General features: G+C 35.2%; 1 pseudogene; it reads left to right on the top strand.

The window, feature by feature from the left end:
• Positions 1-5208: 5208 nt before the first annotated feature.
• LOC112829326 (small ribosomal subunit protein eS10-like) lies at positions 5209-5764 on the top strand (annotated as a pseudogene).
• Positions 5765-21409: the final 15645 nt, after the last annotated feature.

The raw sequence follows: 21409 nt of genomic DNA on the forward strand, positions 1-21409 counted from the left end.
TCAGCATCATGTCATCTGATAGACATTTATTTTTTGGTCAGAAACTTTCATTATCATTCCAACACAGTGGCACTGAATTGTAGAAGCCAAATAAGAAAAATAAAGTTCTTCCCTAAAGAAAGCTTTGTAATTAAGAAGAAGGTCCTTCAGAAAAGTTCTCTAAGAGAAGCAAAGATAGCTCAGTAGTACATTAAACAAATAGAGGGATTTTGTCAAAGAAGACACTGTATAATGACTACACTTACTAAGGTGCCAAACTAAAAGTTTTCAGACATCTTTCACTCATCAACATAATGTGAAATTTCCTTGAAAATACTATGTTCTCTAGCTTCTATGTTTTCTTTTTAAAGATTCTATTTATTTATTTGACAGAAAGAGACACAATTAGAGAGGGAACACAAGCAGGGGGAGTGGGAGAGGGAGAAGCAGGCTTCCCGCGGAGCAGGGAGCCCGATGTGGGGCTCGATTCCAGGACCCCGGGATCATAACCCGAGCCAAAGGCAGATGCTTAACGACTGAGCCACCCAGGTGCCTCTAGCTTCTGTGGTTTTTAAGAAGGGATACAGTTCTCTGTAGAGTACAAAATTCACAGGTAATTTTTTTTTGGTGTTTTTCTTCCTTAAAAGGAAAATTCATTACCGTTTTTCAAATCTATGGTAATATTCTACCCACCTGGTTCACTTTCCAATAGAATTGTTTCCTTCATACTTATAGCTGTGAATTACAACATTGCTTATTGATCTTTTTCATCAATACACTGAAATTCCAAGGATGAGGCAGTTTTACTAAGAAAATAGGAAGTATCCAAACACATTAGATGGGGTGCTTCCCACAAATTTATAGAAAACATGGTAAAATAGACCTTTTTCATTTGGGAGGTTTCTCTTCCTCATTCAGGGTTAATGTTTAACATTATTCCAACATTCAATGTATAATTTATTTTTGCCTCCAGAATAACTTATTTCACTGTATTTATTGTTATTTTTATTCAGGGAAAGGCCTTGGCTCTGAGACCAGACTGGTTAAATCTCCTAGGCTCCAAATCTTTAAATGTAACAAATAATTCTTCAGCAACATCCACGTTTCAGCACCTATGTTTATCACCTGGTATCTTTGCTTTCTACACCACCTACCCTCCAAGAGAATTCCACAAACATCTGTCTCATTTTCATTGATTTGATGAAACTCAAAGGAGAAATCAAGTATTGCTTTCTGTGGCCTCTACCAGAAATGAATTTATAGCATTGCTCAGAGCCAAGAAACCCAGGCTACTGAATTTTTCAAGTTAGGTTTTTTTTTCCTGGTTTTATTATTTTTTTAACTTTCATATAGAAGCAAGATTTTTTTTATTTTTTGGTAGAGTGACCTGACTTCCCTGAAGATACATCAAATCCCAAAGCACAGTTAGTTATTCTCAGTCTCCATGTCAATAGGCTGGGGCCATTGTGTCTGTCTTGAGAGTGGAATTAAGTCAGACAAAAAATTTGGGCTGAATTATATTGACTGATTTATGCGATTAATTCTATTAAAATAATTCATCAAGTTGAGTGTCTAAAAATATAAAGGCACGGAATAGTTCTAAAACTCTAACACCTGTAATAATAATACACTGAATTTGAAAGTTAAACTCTACAGACACGAAAGGAAAGACATCTTCTGAAGACAAGAATATTAATTATCTAATAAACTGCAGTTTTGAAATAGGCATTTCTGGATTATTCAACTGACAGTCACTAATAAACCACTACGCCGGGCATCTCCCATGATGATAGCAGTCTAACAAGTAAGCTAAGATGGTATTGTAATAATATTGAGTCAGAGAGGGAATGTAATATCTAGTGTTAGTACCATTCTTTTTTTTTTAATATTTTATTTATTTATTTGACATAGAGAGAGAGAGAGAGACAGAGTGAGCACAAGCAGGGGGAGTGGCAGGCAGAGGGAGAAGCAGGCTCCCCACAGAGAAGGGGGAGCCCGATGCGGGACTCGATCCCGGGACTCCAGGATCATGACCTGAGCCGAAGGCAGTGGCTTAACCAACTGAGCCACCCAGGCACCCCATTCTTTTTTTTTATTAAATATTTTATTTATTTGTTAGAGAGAGAGAGCGTGGGCGAGAGAGTTAGCAAGGGTACAAGCAGGGGGAGCTGCAGGCAGAGGGAGAAGCAGGCTCCCTGCTGAGCAAGGAGCCTGATGCGGGACTTGATCCCAGGGCACTGGGATCATGATCTGAGCTGAAGGCAGACGCTTAACCGACTGAGCCACCCAGGCGTCCCAGTGTTAGTACCATTCATGTTGGATATTACCCTTAACAAAGCGCATTCAAAGCGTTATGGCTTCTTTTCTTGAACATTCATTGAAAACATTATTCTATAATATGATTGCTAAATTCTTTATATTATAGATATTTTCATATTTTAATTGTCATTATTTTGAATGGAAAGTAAAAATACATAACAATGAACAATAATACATGGAATTTATTCTTCTAATATTTCATTGTATTAAGTTGTCATTTACGTCATAGTATGACATCAAAAAGGAACAGAACAAGAAAAAAATTTAAGTATTGGAAAGCAGCATAATTTTACCTCTGATATTCTAGGATTCCTTATATATTTCTTTCTGTTATATGCCCCTAAACACATTCTTTGTGATTAATTCAAAGTATATCATTGCATATCACTGCATATCATTGACCTAATATTATTTCAAGGCCACCTAAATACTGTATTATATGTCAATGAAAATATAAAATAATGCATGTCTATTTCATTTAAATACTTTTTTTCTGTTTATTCTTCTATACCCTTATTAATAACTTTGGTACATGTAATAAATAACAATGGTATGACCTAAGTAGACCATATTTATGGTAATAATTATTTTCTTTCCTTTCTTTGTATCTAGTTCCCTTTGCCGGGCAGAGTAGAGAATAAATGACAGTTAAGAAGTATATAATAAATACATTTAAAGGAAGAACACAATAAGTGTTTATTTTTATTTGTCCCTTTGAATAAATAATAGTATTTTTGAGCCCAGTTTTTGTACCTGCACTTTATGGTATTTATAAAAATATTATATATATTACACATACTTTCTCATCTATCTATCTATCTATCAGCTCTACCTGGATCTCTGTATTTATGCACAAATACTTGGATATTTATACCTTTATATCTACAAAATACACCTAATCTAATCTCAGCCAAAGAGGTATAACTACAACGGATGTTACATCTTGAAAAAGTGACTAAGAGGAACAGCGATATTTAAAATTCACCTTACCTATAGTAGTACTGGCATTAATTCTGAATGTTGAATTGATGGTAGCAGAGCACTCATTCTGTGGACATGGTAGTAGATACTTCCTTGGTAGCAGTTATGTCAGAGAACACACTGTAACAAGACTGATTCTATAGTGCAATGTGGTTTTGTTCTAGACTTTAGTCTAGTCCCCTAACATCCCTATTTTTTAACCCTCATTTATCAGATGTCTGATCAATTTTGTGAGCATCTGCTATTATTCTGACAAAGACTTCTTCTTGAATTAATCAGAGTTAACTTCTGTTGTCTGAAACCAAGAACTCTTATGACACCATGAACTGGGTTTGGGAGTAGTAACAAAGTCCATAACAATTAGGAAGAATTTGGAAGACAGTGAAAATCACATCCCTACATATTTAACAATAGGAAACTTGAAGTCTATGAAGAGGTGACACTACTAGTTCATGTATCACTATATCACCTAGAAGAAGGTCAAAGTCTGAGGAACTGAGCTACTTATAAAAATAGTATGAAGGGCATGACGAATTCAATAATTATCATATGTAATAACTACTTCTAACAGTACTGGATGGCTTAAGAATAGTACTGTCACCTTGATTCCCTAAATGTTCAGGTCAATAAGATACACTGAAGCCCAAGGAGAGTCCATGAACATGGTAAAAACATTTTTATCACTTAGAGGCACAGAGTTGAAGGACACAGAAAGAAAACTTGCTTTTCAATTTTGGAGTTGCCAAATTATAACATCAGTTGAATTTAATATCACCAGATCTCTAATATAAAATTTAAGGCATTTGACAGTCATAAGTATAATTTGGAGTGTTTTATACTGAATATATGACAGGAGCTGAACACCAAGAAGAGGAGGTTGGACATTTCATAATGCTGTAAATCTGAAGAGTATTTATGGAAATGGATTCTGAGATAGTCCAACCAAAATGAAGACTATCATTTTCAGATTACGTGATATTTATTAACATAGATGTAATCATCAGAGAGTATGGATTCAATATTTTAGTTTTAACCTTTCCAATTTCTGCCTACATGTTTCTGAGACCTCAACTCACCAGTAGTCCATGGTATAAAGATATCAAATGCCAGAAATTCTTTAGTAAAAGGTACAGGGAAGAATCTACATTTTTTGGAGGCTATGAATGTACATTTTGTCTTTCATTTGTTACTTGCTAGAAGACACATTTTTCACAAAGGTCTTAAAAAAAACTGCTGATGAGTAAAACAATATATTCTTTAAAAAGTGCTAGAGTAATTTTTCTGTATAAATCATGGATATTAGTGAGATACTTTGATGCCTGAAATAGGTTTCTTGACTTTAGTGGGTTTGGGAGGACCATGGCAAAATCCAAACATTTATCATCAGATTCAGCAGAGCTAAGGATTAGAAGATGATCAAAAGTAGTAATCCCTGGGTAAGACTAATTCATCTTGAGTTTCCTGGAACTAAGCTTTGTTAGCCTGCTAACACACAAGATAATATGTGTAACCAGAAATCCTCCTGGTATAGTGAACATTGAATCAATGTACAAGAGAGTCATATTCTCATGTAAGCCCTGATACCATAAAACTCCTACAAGAGAACATAGTTAAAAAGCTCCTTGGCATTGGTTTTGGCCATGGTTTTATGCATATGACTCCAAAAGCTCAGGCCAACAAGAGCAAAACAACAAGTGGGACTACATCAAATTAAAGTATTTCTGTACAGCAAAAACAAAATGAAACAAAACAAAATAATACATCGAGAAAATGAAAAGGCAAAACACAGAATGACAGAAAATATCTGCAAACCATATAACAGATAATGGGTCAATAACCAAAATATGTAAGGAATGTAAACAACTAAATAGTAAAACATAAATAAATAAATAACCTGATTAAAATGGGCAAAGGAGCTTTCCAGCTCCGGCCCTGGACGGAGAAGCTGCCGAGATGTTGATGCCCAAGAAGAACCGAATTGCCATTTATGAACTCCTTCTCAAGGAGGGAGTGATGGTGGCCAAGAAGGATGTCCACATGCCCAAACACCCTGAGCTGGCAGACAAGAATGTGCCCAACCTTCACGTCATGAAGGCCATGCAGTCTCTCAAATCACACGGCTACATAAAGGAACAGTTTGCCTGGAGACAGTTCTACTGGTACCTTACCAACGATGGCATCCAGTATCTCCATGATTACCTCCACCTGCCCCCCGAGATTGTGCCTGCTACTCTGCGCAGCAGCCGCCCTGAGACAGGCCGACCACGGCCCAAAGGTCTGGAGGGAGAGCGACCTGCAAGACTCACATGAGGGGAAGCTGACAGAGACACCTACAGACAAAGCGCTGTGTCCCCTGGTGCCGACAAGAAAGCTGAGGCCGGGGCTGGGTCAGCAACTGAGTTCCAGTTTAGAGGCAGATTTGGTCATGGACGTGGTCAGCCACTTCAGTAAAGTTGGAGGTGTTCTGTGTTGAATAAATTTGTAGCCAGAAAAAAAAATTTAAAAAAAATTAAAAAAATAAAAAAATAAAATGGGCAAAGGACATGAATAGACATTTCTTAAAAGAAGTCATACCAATGGTTAACAGGTATATGAAAGGTGCTCAACATCACTAATTATCAGGGAAATGCAAATCAAAACCACAACAATATATCCTAACAATTGTTAGAATGGCTATTATTAAAATGTCAAAAGATAACAGTTATTGGTGAGATGTGGAGAAAAGGGAACCTTTACACACCATTGGCAGGAATTGGTATAGCCATTAAGGAAAACAATGCAGGGGTTTCTCAAAAAAATAAAAATAGAACCATCATATGATCTAGTAATCTCATTTCTGGGTATATATCCAAAGGAAATAAAATCACTGTATTAAAAAGATATCTGCATCCCCATGTTCATCGCAGCATTGTTCATAGTAGTTCATTATGGAAATAACCTCAGTGTCTATTGATGGATGAATGGATTCAGCCTTAGAAAAGGAGATCCTGCCATTTGCAACAACAGATGAAACTGGAGGTCATTACAATAAGTGAAAAAAATCAGAGAAAGATAAGTACTTCATGATCTCACTTATATGTGGAATATAAAATAGTTAAAGCTCATAGAAACAGAGAGTAGAAAGGTGGTTACCAGGGGTTGGGAGTGGGGAAAAGGGGGAGATTTTGGTCAAAGGGTACAACTTTCCAGTTAGAAGATGAACATTCTGGAGACCTAATTATACAGCATGCTGACTACAGTTAATAATAATGTATTATATATTTGTAATTTGCTAAAAGAGTAGATCTTAAATGTTCTCACCACACACACAAACAAATAAGGAGATGAATATGTTAATTAGCTTGACTGTGATAATCATTTTACAATACATATCACATCAGCACATTTTACACTTTAAATGTATAGAATTTTTACTTGCAAATCATACTTTAATAAAGCTGGGAGTGGGGAGGAGAACAGTATAAAAAATATCTGAATTTACTCTCAAACCCAGCATACAAAAAAAAGGGACTTATTGGTCAGAATTATCAAAGACAATGGGTAATTAAAAACTATTGTTGGTAAGCATAATGGGCAGGGAGAACAAATTCAAATCTGGAATAACCGACTATTTCAATGAGGACAAAATTGCAATATATATATAATATAAATATGACTTGTATTTATATTATATTTTATGTATATATTTAAACCTGTGTAAGACATATACTATGATATTATTAAACATTATTAAAATAATATGTATTTTTTCATATCTTATGGTTAGTCATTTCTTTGGTTTAATTTATCCCTTCATCTTGATCAGAGATGCAAACCCTCAATGTATTTGTGAAAATAAAAAAATCTTATGGTAATCTATAGTTACTGTAATTGTTTCTCCTCTGGATAAAGGCAATTAGCTAACATAGTGGTCACCCAATCACCAGGGGACTCAGGTCCTCTGTCTTCAGAACTAGTTTTTGTTTATCTTGAAAACATGTACGTATGTATGTGTGTACTGGATTTTCTGTTTAAGCATATAAAAAGAATGAGATTGGTTTCAGTCTGTGTAGTCTCTTAGTGGATCCCCTGAGATATGCATCACATTTTGGTTTAATGTTTATTTAATAATACAGCTGTTTTCTTTCTCTGCTACCTTTGTGAAGATGATTTCTAGGTTGGGAGATGATTTTGTTTTTAATCATGTTTCCCCAGCTTTACTAAGTTACTATGTGTACTTTATACATTATGAATTTTGTTTCTCACAAAATATTTATTTAATTATTATCCTTACTGAACAGATATGTTTTTTCCTATTGTTCTATTTATTTGATTTTCTTGTTCTCCAAACAAATTCAAATGTTCTCAAATAATACAACACAAACAACTTATAGCTCTCACATCTAAAAAGCTCAGTGGTGACTGTGAGATAGACTATGGAGGACATGGCAATTTGATGTCTTTGGTCCAGCTATCTTTGAGACCAGGAGTTGAAAAGTTAAGGCTTACAGGGCACATTTGTATTCTCTCTCCACCTATAGGGGAAAAAAAATTTAACCAGGACTGAAAACATATAAACCCTCCTGGGCAATTCCAGATACATTTGCACAGAGGTGCTTGGGAATGTCCTCCAGTGGACCAAAAGAGAACTGATAGATATTATACTATTTCCCTAAATGTTAATGTAATTTACTTTCTATACTAACAGAGTAACCCATGAAATAAAGAGAAGCATCTCATTTTGGAAATGTTATCAGAGTGGAAAAGTATTGGAAAGGCACTGGTTCTCACCATGACACGGCCATTTAAATCTAACTTGATAAAAAAAAAAAAAGATAATGTAGAATCATTTTAATTCCATAAATTTTTAGACTTCCCAATAGCTGGTAAAATGACCATTTTCATATATATTTTAATCAATCCTATGAAAACACCTTGTCACACCCTCACATAATCTCTATCTCTTGATTGGTATAGTTTTTGTGACAAGAAAACAGTATAAGCAGAAATATTTACAGTGCTCTCGAAAGAAAAGACTGTAATAAGTAACTATTTTCATTCCTGCCTTTTGGGATGCAGAATCAAAGAATAATCAGAAAAGTACAGAATCTGAGAGGAGGAAGAGAACTAGAACAATTTAGCAAGAGGTACTAAATTATCTACATAGCAAAGCGCTGGGATAATTAGCAAAGGAGGAACCCAGAGAAGGAAGTACACTGCCCAGGAAATATAGAGGAGGTGGTAGGGGTGAAAAAAGAATCTCTAGAAAATAAAAGGCTTGAAGAAATTGAGAAAAGAAAAAGTATTTTGTGGATTTTCCTATAGGATCCTCCCTGTAATGTTGTTTAAAGGATAAGCATAAATGATAGATATCTTTTTAGAATAGTTTCTTGCTTTCTGAAAAGTGTTTTGTGGGGCACCTGGGTGGCTCAGTCAAGTGTCTGACTCTTGGTTTTGGCTCAGGTCATGATCTCAGGGTCGTGAGATCGAGCCCCAGGACAGACTCAGTGCTGAGGGTGGAGCCTGCTTAAGGTTCTCTCTCCCTCTCCCTCTTTTCTTTCCCCTGTTTTCACTCTCTGTCTCTCTCTCTCTCTCAAAAAAAAAAAAAATCTGCAAAAAAGAAAAGTGGGTACTATGATAACATTTAGAAATTAAGTGATATTGGGCCAGCTTCAACAGGTTCAGAATTTGAGGAGCCCCCCCCCCAAAAAAGAATTTGAGGAGGCCAGGAGGCTTCTCTGAGATAAGTAATGGTCAGGTACACCCCAGGTTAACACCCTCCTTTATGCTATCCTGAGTCAAATTATGAAACTAGGTGATACGAAAATGGATCTTCAATTATGAGGCACTGTGATCACTGGAATAGTGCAACATCTTAGCAGTATTTTTGAAAGAATGAAGAATTCAAATTTGCAAATCATGAGATATGTGTTATTTGAAACTCTACGTTCCATGCAGATAATTTATTCAGAGATGCAAAAGCTTGCTAAATTTAGGGAAAAAACATTGAAAAGAAGTAGACTGAAAAATAGTTTTCACTTCCTCTTCATTAACAAATTAAAGTCTCTTTGTATAATTATTGAGATGTTATTCCCAGATCTCCTAAAGCTAATTCAAGCCCAATGCTGGGTTCTGTTATTGCAAATACTCTTGTCAGGGGTACAAGCACAATGTTAGTAGACCTCTGAAGAAAGCAAGCTTTAGAACCACTGGCATAGGAACCAGTAATAGAAAAACTTGAGAATTTGGATGAACTTCATGACCTAGGATCCAAATAAAATGATTTTGAATTATGGTTAGACTATGCCTCAGAAATCACAGGAGAGATGAAGCAAAAGACACAGCCAGCTTGTAAAAGTTTACAATGACTACCATAAGGGTCAATTTTGACCCAATTCCGTAAAATCTGACATTTATGTATAGGAATACAACAAGTATTTGACAAGGTGGACAGTGACTGGAATTCATATTCTGAATTCAATACTGTATGCCAGTGACCCAGGGAAAATTGTTCTGTCTCTGTGCTCCAAATGGAAGAACTATACTCATGGGCTTTCTGCCAGTAAGCCAATGAGTGAAGCTTCAAAGCTTGCAAGCACTCAGCCAAAATTACATGGACATAATACACAATCAGAAATAATAAGTAATATTGTAATAAACAATAATTTCTGCTCTGAAGGGCAACCAAATTCTCACTGTTGGTAAATCTAACCTTGGGGTGGGGAAAATGGTAGGCAGATATGTTGGTCAACTATCTTAGATAGAAGCAAGAGTCAGTCTCTTCCTTCCTTCCCACATGAAGTGAGATGACAACTTAAAGTCTATCACTCTTCCAGAAGGATATCTTCAGGTCCAAACCATTTTTATTGCCTTGTTTAGTCCAAAGGTCCAAAAGTCATGGCACCATTTCCGATTGACTTCCTTTGTAAATTTTACATATGGTGATTTTGAGGAGGGAGTTTTTTTTTTCTATTTCAGAGATTTTTTTCAAAATTACAATTTGATATTTGGTTACACATTTTTTATTTCTCGGGTGTGAATTACTCAAATTATATTGCCTAAATATTCCAAAGAATAACACCCGTTGAGCAGCTTGACACTTATAGAGCACCATTCATTTAATACCAAAATTCTATACCTTAAAACAGGAAGTATTACTGCATCCATTAAAGCCGTTAAGGGAACTGGGTCCTTAGAAGGAAAATGACTTTACCAAAGTCCAACAGCTTCTAACTTCTAGGTGCAAAATTTAATAGTGCAAAATACTGCTGTAAAATACTGATTCTTAGTAAAGCAGTCTTTTTATTATACCACACAAAAGTATGGAAGGATTTCAGAAATTAGTTTCTCTGCTCTGTGAAGAATAGGTCATCATTTGCAGGCAGATTTGGGGAAATGAGATAATGGGTAGAGTCTTGGCCATTCTGATGCCATACATTATCCAACCTCACCAATCATCCACCTTTATTTTTATAGTTGATCAGATTTTTTTCCCAGGGAGATACTGATAATAAACATTGAAAGAAAATCCCAGTCTATGGAGCAATTTGCTCTACAGGACCATGAGATGTTCTAATACATAATGCAAAATTAAGCATTCCTTCCTTTCCTCTAAGCTCACTGCACTAAATGGTTCATGGAGCCTCTTCAGACAAGGTCTTAGCTATTTTGATCTTTATAATTTTAAGTTTTCATGATTTGTCTAAATAGTAGCAAAAATGCCAGATAGAGTAATAAGTCTTTTCTGTAGTACCTTTGTTTCTTTTTCCTTTCTCACTTTGTTTCAGGGGTGAAAGCAAAGAAAATACACACAGGTGAAAAGCAAATGCTTAGCTCAAAAAACTGGACTTTCAAGTAAACATGTTTTTTTCCTTTATCCTATCTTTTAAAATTAAGTGATTTGGAGAAAGAGGTACAGTAGAGTGTCAGCTCCTTCTTCAATATAAATAATATATTTCCATAAGGGACTAAGCAGGAATATAAAGGATTCACAGGGATGTATATGGAAGAAGCCAAATACATTTAAAAATTGACAGCTTTTTCTTGAGTCAGAAATTCATTTCCATATTAAAATTAAAAAAATCAGGGCCTTCATATTCTAACAATTCAAAAATATTTCCTGTATGAGAAAAAAAGCAGAAGAAACGGAGTTAGTGAGCCTGCAAATGATCTCCATATAAAGTTACTATTTCTATTCATCCTTTGCTTTCCTAAGTAAACTAGTCTAGAGACTTAAATCTCAGTGGACAGTAGATTGTCAAAGGAATGTGGGGGTGAAAAGGAAGAAAGAGATACACTGATGTAAAAATTCTTTGAAGATGTTTTAGCAAAACATTAAGATCTTGTTATTTCAAATTCAAATAGTGGCTAAATTAAGTACAAATAAAAAAGGTTCATATATCTTAAAGTCATATTGTGTTAAAGGGGATATTAGTATAGCAACAAAATCTATTCATACTTACTTTTTATGAAAGGTAATAACATTTTATTGTGAATCACTATAAAGCCCATCTAGGGTTCTAATCAGCCTCTATTTGGATATATAATACATGGCAGTTGAACAATAATTTCCACATATTGTGTCATCCTTCATTCCCCAAGGAACAAAGAAAGCTATTTTCAATTTGTTTCTATGACATAAAGAGAGTGTTTTTTGTGTGTGTTTTTTTTTTTCAACTGATCTGGACCATGTATGTTTAGGGAATGGGTAAATATCTGTGGATATTTAGAGAAACACATATTTGTAAGTTAAAATACATTAAAATATGACTAATAAGTAATTGCCCATTATTTGTAAATTCCACATTTTCAAATTCACCTGCTAGAATTTATTTTTAATCCTCAAATTACTATCTGTGGTGCTTTTGAGTTCATTCGTGGACATGTGCATGTGCATATCCAAAAAACGAATTGCACGATGGACACATTCTCATCTAAGGTTTATTTCTGACAGTTCTGGAGGCTGGAAGTCAGACATTGGCAGGAAATCCTAATACACTGGGGCTTTGGACTTTAACAAATGAATTTTGGGGTATACATTCAATCCATAACAATAATTAACCCCACAAAATAAGAATCGGCTTCATGTGTTTGTATATATGTATGTGAGCATGTGTGTCTGTGTGAATGAATGGTGAAATACTCTGTCCCTAACTTATTGCTTTCTCTATTGGATATCTCATTATAAATGGACTTCTAAGATCTGAGAGAAAATCCTGGGTCCTGGGTGGAGAACTGGATAGAGACACAGCACGTGTATCACGGGGGATACTGTCAGCATAAGTCTGAAATTGCAGGTAACTGTCCACCACACCCGTGGCCACATTAAGAGGTGAGCTGGAGCAATGTGACCTGGGTCAGGAGAGGCATCATCAACCCCACGTAAGCTTGGGATCTTATATAAGCATCTGGGGCACAAGAGATACTTAAACATTATTGGATTTTATTTCCTACCAATACAATGAGTGGAGGACTGAGGCAGAATAATTCAATGGCTAAGTATTAAATGAATGTAACAAAGTCTGTTCCTTATAGGGAAGAACCACATTTCATTTACTATAAGGATAATACTTAAAATATAAAGTAGTACTCTAAGCACATACTTGTCACTTAATATATTTTAGTTCCCTTTCTATATTCTTTTTTTTCCCGCTTATTATAAAAGCTCATCATTTAACTTCTATCTAGATATGAGAGAGTCTGTTGACTTATCTTTTAAAATATCTGCAAATCTAATGATGATAATATTAATGAATCATTATAATAATCATGGTCATTATTTTAATTGATTACTATCTACCATATTCATTTTCTTGTCTTTGTTATGTTTGTCTTCTACTCTTTTTCTGCCTTTTGTGATTTTGATTAAACATTTTATATGATTCCATTTTCTCTTCTCTTAGGATATTAGTTATACTTCTTTTTTTAACATTTTTTTAGTTATTGCTCCAGAGTTTACAATATACATTTACAGCTAATCCAAGATGACTTGCAAATAACACTATACCACTTTGCAGTTACTGTACTTTGTAATAACAAAACTATCCTAATTCCTTCCTCCTGCTCTTTGTATCATTGTTATCATTCATTTCACTTACATATAAGTATACACAAGCATATAAGTATATATATACATGTATGTGTGCCTATATGTGTGTGTGTATACAAGCACATATAATGCGTATACATATTGTGTATTATGTATTGTTGGTATAAATTTGGACAAACTGTTATCTGTTAGTTTAATTAAGAATAAGAAAAGCACAGGTTTTTATTTTATCTTCATTTATTTCCTCTTTGATACTCTTCTTTTATTTATGTAGATCTGAGTTTCTGACCCATACTTTTTTTCCTTCTCGCTAAAGAACTTCTTTTAACATTTCTTGCAAGGCAGGTCTACTGGCAACTAATTCCCTCAGTTTTGTTTTTTTCCTCTAAATATTTTTATTGTTATGTTAATCACCATACATTACACCATTAGTTTTTGATGTAGTGTTCCATGATTCATTGTTTTTTATAAATTTTTTATTGTTATGTTAATCACCACACATTACATCATTAGTTCTTGATGTAGTGTTCCATGATTCATTGTTTGTGCATAACACCCAGTGCTCCACACAGAACGTGCCCTCTTTAATACCCGTCACCAGGCTAACCCATCCCCCCACCCCCCTCCCCTCTAGAACCCTCAGTTTGTTTCTCAGAGTCCACAGTCTCTCATGGTTTGTCTCCCCCTCCGATTTCCCCCCCTTCATTCTTCCCCTCCTGCTATCTTCTTTTTTTTTTTTAATTTAGCTGGGAAAGTCTTTATTTTTCCTTTATTTCTAACGGAAAATTTCACAAGGTTCAGAATTCTAAGTTTGTGTATTTTTTCTCTTAACTCTTTAAATACTCCACTCTCTTCTTGCTTGCATGGTTTCTGAGAAGAAGCTGATAACAATTCTTCCAGTTGGTCCTCTATAGGTAAGGTGTATTTCCCCCTGGCTCCTTTCAGGATTTCTTTTTTTATCTTAGATTTTGTTTTTGTGGGGTTTTTTATTAACTTTGAAAATGATATGCAGAGATGTAGTTTTTTTTTTTTTGGCATTTACCTATCTGGTGTTTTTTGAGCTTCTTGGATCTGTAATTTGTTGTCTGACATTAATTTGGGGGAAATTCTCAGTCATTACTCTTTCAAATATTTCTTCTGTTCCTTTCTTTCTCTCTTTCTTCTCCCTGTGAGTTTTCTCACAATCCTTGGATATTCTGTTCTGTATTCCTTTTTCAGTCTTTGTTCTCTTTGCTTTTCAGTTTTTGAGGTTTGTATTGAAACATCTAGCTCAGAAATTCTTTCTTCAGCTGTGTCTTCCGCTTATAAACCCATCAAAGGCATTCACTTCTGTTACAGAGTTTTTGCTCTCTACCATCTTTGTTGTTCTCTCTTTGCATTTCCACTTCTCTGCTTAAACTGCCCACCTGTTTTTTGTATGCTGTCTACCTTATCCTTTAGAATCTTTAGATATTAATACTATTTGTTTTAATTTCCCAGTCTGATCATTGCAACATCCTTGTCATGTCTAGGTCTGATACTTGCTCTGTCACTTCAAATTGTGTTTTCTGCCTTTTGGTATGCCTTGTGTTTTTTGTTTGTTTGTTTTTTGCTTTTTTTTTTTTTTTTCTTGATAACCAGATATGATGCAAAGGAACTGCTATAAATGGGCCTTTAGTAATATGGTGGTGAAGTGCTGGAGGAGTAGAAGCCTTCCATGGTCCTATGGTTAAATCTCAGTCTCTCAGGGAGACTATGCCTCTGTACTGTGAACTTCACAGGTGTTTCTCAGTTCTTTTCCAGGACAGGATAGTACAGTGGGCTGGAGTTGTGTTTTTCCCTTCTCCCACGTGGAAGGCTAAACTTAGCTGGAATATGGCATTGCCTTCCCCCCAAGGCAGTTAGGCTCTCATTACATCCTAGCAGGTTAAGTCTGATTAAGCAGTTTCCCTTGAGGGCAGGTCTTTTTGAAAAGAATAGAGTTCTCTGGTGTATTTCAAATGATTCCTTTTCCCTCTCCCCCTAATGGAAGCAGGAGGGGATTTTTCTCCAATATTTACTGACAGGACCTGGTCAAACTCTTGGAGATAAAACTCCCCTTACCTGGGTCCCTCTGGAGTTTTTAACTCTCAGACTTATTCAAATAAGCCTCAGTGACTATTACATATCAGATTTTCCTACTCTGTCACTGGTTCTCACAAAGGTTTTTGCTTTTGAGTCTCTGCTCCTATAAGCCATGACTCCCTATAGTCACCTTTCTCTTCAATCTTGGGGGAAGTGCTTTACCTTGTGTCCTTCTTGCTGTTACAAATTTAAGAAGAGATGTTGATTCTTCATTCTCTTCAGTTTCTTTCTTGTTCGGACAGAGTGGAAATGTACAAGCTCCTTACACATGAAATCAGAAAATGGCAGTCTTGTGGAGTTCTGTTTACACGGATTTTGTTAATCACTTAGAACAATTCTGTGATTCCGATAAGATGACAGAAGATGCCTTTGCCATAGTCACAGACAGATGGAAGAACCAGGCTTTGAATTATCTTTCTGATTTGAAAACTTTTGCTCTTAGCCATACTACATGGTTCTATATCACCTGGTTAGAAGAATGTTTGTGTTCCCCTAAAATAATGGTATTAAAGCCCTAACCTTTAATCTTACTGTATGGAAAGAAAGGCCTTTAGGAAGAGACACCAGAGAGCTAGCAAATTCTGCCCCCACTTCTCTTCTCTGTGTCTCTCCATTCCAATGCACTGAGAAGAACCCAAATGAGTACACAGCAGAAGGCAGCTGTCTACAAGTCAAGAAGAGCGCCTTCACTGGAAACCAAAACCTGCCGAACCTTGCTCTTGAAATTTCCAGTCTCCAGAACTGTGAGAAAGTATATTTCTGTTGCTTGAGCTATTTTTGTTATGGCAACCTGAGCAAACTAAGATGGTATATTTACAAGGAGCATAATTGCTGATATATAATATGAAATAATAAATAGTATGAATACTATTCTAACTGGTGAATAAAACTAAAATAATTTATGAATTTAATATCCCAAAGTGAGAACCAGCATTTTGATATTTCTGAAGCTGATGGTATGTTTTCCCGTACAACACAAAGTACAATACTTGGTATCTGGATTAGCTTTTTATGGAATAGTACATCTCATTAAGAAACATTTGTATCTTTGTTTTTTCTAATGTAAAAACATTGCATTATTTCTGAAATGCAGCAATTTTGCTTTCTTATTTCAGAATAAGAATCTGCACCATCTGCTTCAAAAGATCTATAGCGTGTTTTATTTGAACAAACAGATTGAATCAAAATTTGGTGCTGGGGCTGGGGAAATGTATATTACAATAGTTTCACAATGTTATTGTAATGAAATTTGCAAATCCCCATTAGTATAAAATAAATGGTGCCAAACTGCCCAAATATTTAAGATAAAAGGAGAAGAGGCTTTTTTTTTTTCCCTGGGGATATTTCTGTATGTATAGAATTAGCCATGCATAAACACAGTAGATTCCCAATTACAAATGGGAAATTAATTCTTCCATCAGCAGGTATGGCTTTGGGGAGAATAAGTACATTTTAACTCTAACTGAAGTTGAAATGTCAGGGAAGCTTGCCCACTAAAATATAATCATAATTGAATAGATGGTAAAATTAAATAATTAAATTTAGATTCCATAAGCCCTTGCTTCTGCCCAACTACTCTTGGTACCATAACTGAAGAGTTGACTATTTATAAATTTGTGTACATACACAAATCTGCCTGAATAGTCATACTTAGTTTAGACATATATGATTGAATTAGATGTCCTGCCACTGTAGTGCAAACACCACAGTGTCAATACTCTCTTTAAATCATGTTCTAATAAAGTGATGTTTCTTTTCTTGAAACAGGGTAAAGGTAAAGCTGAAAAAAAGTGTGGATAGCATTTAGTTGCAACCAAGTCTTCTCTTACACAGGTGAAAGAAAAGCAATAATAAACCTGGTAAGATATTTAGATATTCATATTTCACACGAAAATATTTTCTCTAAAAATAAGAAATAAAAATAAATGTAATAAAATCCATTTGAATGAAGTAGAAATTATAAGTTTGCTTAACTTACATAGAGGAAAATATGTAACATATACTTTGAAGACTTAAGAAGAAATAGTAAAAAAAACAAAAAAAACAACTAGGGGCACCTGGGTGGCTCAGTCAGTTAAGTGTCTGCCTTTAGCTTAGGTCATGATCCCAGGGTCCTGGGATTGAGTCCCACGTCGGGCTCCCTACTCAGCAGATCTGTTTGTTTCTCTCCCTCTGCCACTCTGCCTGGTTGTGCACACTCTTTCTTGCTCTCAAATAAATACATAAAATCTTTAAAAAAACAAACGAACAACTAAAATATATATACGTGGCTTTGTCTTGCTAGAGATTCTGATGATACATTCCAGTCAAAGACCAATCATAAATTTATGAAGTATCATCTAATACCCAGAATTTAATTGCATATAACCCTTAGAAAGTAATAGTAAACTCATACTTATAATATCTTAAAAATACCTCTCATCAGGAGTTGCTGAGTAATATATTGAGTATATTACATATTCCAGTTACATATAATTAGAATATATATATATTCACATACAATTAAATGTAAACTAGATATAAACACTAAAGCTCTCATATTAATAATTTTCAAAATAAGAAAATGAAAAAAAAAATCCTGTGCTCCATTTTATGCATACTGTAACAATGGCAAGAGTTACTACTACCCTTTTACAGAGTGCCTTTACATTGAAGGAATTATACATCTATCAGCTCTAATCCTCACAATGACCTACTTGAAATGATACCATTATCTTCATTTTAAAGACAGGAAAATAAATCAGAATGCTTAAGAAGTCTACATAAAATTAAATGTTTAGTAAGTAATAGACCTTGAATTTTAAGCTATATGTACCTAAACCCAAACTCCAACTTCTTTCCTGTCTCTCTAAATAGATTTGACTTGTGAACCTGTAACTTCAGATGCCTGTCCACAGGAAATGTCACTATGTAATGATCATGGACCAGTAGAGTTTTTTAAACATGGTCATTGGGACAAGCCAATTATCTAAAAGAAAATATGTGTGAAAGTGTTCTTGCTAAAAATGTTATTGTTATACTGTTGCTCCAGGAATGGCATTGAAGGCATGAAGAGTCAAATTGATGAAAGAACTGAAATTTGGCTTACTTGTCAAGTGTGGGTGGTAGCTGGAAGATGTCAGCCTGCAACTTAATTTAATAAAGTCCACAATACATGGGTCAAGAAATTGTCTCTTTTTATTATTACTATTCCTGTAAGAATGAGTATAAAACATGCCTTTAATAAGAACTGTAGTTAGGAGCTATTATTCTAGGAAATATTTTTGCTATATAGAAATCTATTTCTCCTTTTTTAGACTCTCTGGTAAGTATGTGGGCACACACCCCCACCCCCATACCCACACATAAACACCAAACTGCATGTCCTTTTTGGTATCTGCAATTCTCTTTCCCCTTTACATTTATGTATAGAAACATGATTCTCTCCTCTGGCCTTTGTATAGCATTCTCTGGCATATATGTTAATTTCTTTTTCTTTTTCTGTCTCTAGTATTTCCTTTTACCCTTCTTTCTTTTAACTGGCATGCTATTAAAATAACATATTTTAGAGATGATATATCTTTTGTGTATAAATAACCATTTCATTTGCTTTTTTTAATTTAGATGAGAAATGGATTGTTAATAAGCTCTGTGTATACTTCTGCAGCTTTCAGTTGATTTATTTTCTGTGGATCAATGGCCCTTAATAGGAAACAGTCCCCCTCAGAGTAACATAGATTGTACTTTTATAACATCAAACAACAGGTCAATTCTGATGACCAATTTTTGAAAACAATCATTTCAGTGACAAAAGAAAAAAGAAAGACATCAAACTGGTTGGGTGATACTGTAGCGATACAAATACCTCGTTGCCTTTAACACTTTCAAAGTTATTGTTACTCTCTTAAGACTCAAAAATAATTGTTTTCATGCACATTATATTCCCTTTCCAGTTTATATAAGATATAAGTATTAAAGGCTGCAAGTCAATTATCAGAGACCTAAGAATACAAGTATGCTAAGTATGTTTGAAGGTGGGCAGGTAGCCAGTTGACTGAAGAATTAAACTTATGACCATTTGGTATGGGTTCTAGTGACAAGACTAGAAATGATGTAATGGTTTATAGCAACATTTGAGAAGAAGGCCTTTAGAGCACTAGTGTACAAATTGGAATTCTCTGAAGTAGGGAACATTTTATGTAGAAAGCTCAGAGTGGTCAAGAGAGCTGCCTAAATCATATAGCAGCTGTAGCAGAGCTGGGAAGAGAGCCTGGATTTTTACACTTTGAAGGTAGAGCATTACAGACATACTGGCTCTGCTGAGAATCTTCACGTGTCTGTGATTTTATGTATAAATACAGGACGTTTCACAAGATACCCCTGTCATCCAATCAGATCCCTTTCTATATTTGCTGAATATGGTGGCATCAAATAGTATATATGCAATCTTTTTTTAGAAAATATTTTATTCTATAAACAGGTACCTGTGGTTTCTCAGGAAAACTGGGATTGAGGTATACAAATAGGATAGAAAGTTTACAGAGCAATTTGGGAGCAAATATAATTACACACGCTCATATAGATGTCTCTACTTTCCCACAGACAAACTCTCTTCATTTTGACACATTTACATAAATCATCATCCTAATTTGATTTGCTTACCTCTCTGTAATTCTTCATTATTAAAAGGAATCATATTATCTACAAATGAAAGCAGAAACAATCCAGAACTCTTAACGTAATCTCATGTGGCATTGATCAGGCATAGAAGATTCAGTGGAGCTATAACTGATATGGCAGGTGCAATCAAAAACAAACTTTATTTTTTCTATAACTTCCTTAGATGAAATCCCAGGCAGTTCACATAGCTTTTCTTGTCACTTCTTAGTTGTTTAGTAATTTAAAAAAGTCCACCCCCAGTAGAAAATGAAACTTGGTTCTCTATCCAACATGGAGTTTTCCAGTCTCTCCAACATTTTGTCCTTTCTTCAGGATGGGAAACTAAGGGGGGTGGGGGTGCACAGAAGTATGGTCAGTCTTCGATTCCTCTCTGGAACTTGTCTACCTATTCCCCAGTCACTGTGATCCATCAGAGTTCAAGCTGAACAGGAAGTGGGGTGAAGAAGAAAGGGAATTCCTTGACTAGACTACAACTGTAGTCTAGTTTTGATGCTATCTAGATATGGTGGATGCACAATAGCTGGCCTTTTAGTTCCTCTGAGGTTCCCAGGAGTGGGTCTCTAATAGTAATTCCTCTGATGAAGGCAATGTCTTCACTGGTAGGCTGCTTTTCAAATCTCCCTACACACTTCAGTGCTATGCTAGATCTAGCTCACACTGACTAGAGAGCTGATCGTATGCATCTCTTTTCTGGGTCATGCCCCCTCCCGTGTCATACTGGTAGCTTGAAGTTGGCTATGGTGGGATTATTTATACCTATTTATACCACAGAGATTGGAAAATGATACAAATTGGTATTCCTTTTTTATTTTTCAAAGAGTCGATTTATCAGCACATCATTACAAGTGGTTTTTTGGAATGGATTTCTTTTAAAAATGACGCCAGGCTGATCCTCTTTTGTAAAATCCAGGTCTGGCTACAAAATTCATACTCTTGTTTCACCTTCTGTGAAGACATAGACTGCTCTTCCAACCTATCTATTTTCCTCTCTCTTTCTCTTCATCATGCCCCCCTCCTTCACCCCTTCTTTTTTTTTTTTCCACCTCTTTGCCCAGGAATATTAGGAACAACCAACCAATGTCATTATATTCATTAGTTTTCCAGCAATGTTTGAAAGTATCATATAGAAATAGTCACCTAGTTCCTGGCTTCTTAAAAGAAGTCAATGAGATATATCCGATGCAGATCATTTGTGTATCTCTACGAACAGATCACAATCAGTGCTCTCTTTAATACTGCAAATGGAGTTACTAGAGTCTTTAAATCTAATCAGACTAGTGAGCCAAATTCAAAAACACCAGGACCAATTCAGAAAACTCATCCTTAACATTCTATTCCTCT

Source organism: Callorhinus ursinus, unplaced genomic scaffold (genome assembly GCF_003265705.2).
Source record: "Callorhinus ursinus isolate GAN/ISIS: 27379988/994484 unplaced genomic scaffold, GSC_fseal_2.0 scaffold21, whole genome shotgun sequence".
NCBI lineage: Eukaryota > Metazoa > Chordata > Mammalia > Carnivora > Otariidae > Callorhinus > Callorhinus ursinus.